Below are 1,018 nucleotides of genomic sequence, written 5' to 3' on the forward strand. Positions count from 1 at the left end.
TGAATATGACTGAAAAATTTAATTTTTTCTGAAAAGGTGGTGTCTATTTACTTGTGACCACGCTGTGTATATGTATTTAACCAATAACCGGAAGTAATCTTGACAGTCACCCTGAGACACGTGGGATGAGAAGTGAGGACCTTTAGAGCTTTGTCCGAATTCCTTTTTTTACTTTTATATTTCTAAAATAACCAAATTATTTAGTTTTTCGAGACATGTAAAAAATTTTTCAGTTTTTCCCAGACAAGACGTTCAAGCTGTAAATTTGGAAAAATGTACTCAACTCTTGCATCCCCGTATGGAAATTAAAACACCAATTTCGTCCTCAATTCTGAAAATAATATAATTAAATTTAAAGTACTAGTAATGTAATTTTTGGGTAAGTATAATAATGTAGAAAATTGATTTAAGATAAAATGAGTTATTGTTATTTTTTAAGTTAAATGTGATTGAGTAACATGCTGAAAAATTAATGTTATTAAACTGGATCAGCTAAGGCTAAAAGCTTTAGGTTAATTATAATTTACATTATACTGTATTTATAATTTAATTTATATTGAATTGTAATGTATTTAATACATGTTCAGTATGTTTATATTGAATTTAAATTTAACATGTAACTAGTTTTTATGCTTAAAAGAATTAAAAATACATTTTGTCTATAATATTTCAAACATGTAAAAATTGAGGAGAAATGATTATGAAAAGAAAACAGTTTCACCTGTTTTAAGAAAAATGGCAGACGATAAACTACATTTATTAAAAAAACAGAAATAATGTGAGACAATCATTACCATTTATCAAACAACGAATTTAAACTACAACACTGAATACTCCAGCGAATAATGTTTCAACTTAAACAGATTTAAAATGATGTAAATAAAACAGACGTGTATCCACAGGATACTTAATTTTCACATACTGCTCGTGATTAGAAATAACTGAACAAAGACAGTAATTACAGACTCTAAGAACTTTGGCATTGAGGGATAATTTCCAGTCGCAAACACTGCTGATT

Source organism: Limulus polyphemus, unplaced genomic scaffold, assembly GCF_000517525.1.
Source record: "Limulus polyphemus unplaced genomic scaffold, Limulus_polyphemus-2.1.2 Scaffold2767, whole genome shotgun sequence".
Lineage (NCBI taxonomy): Eukaryota > Metazoa > Arthropoda > Merostomata > Xiphosura > Limulidae > Limulus > Limulus polyphemus.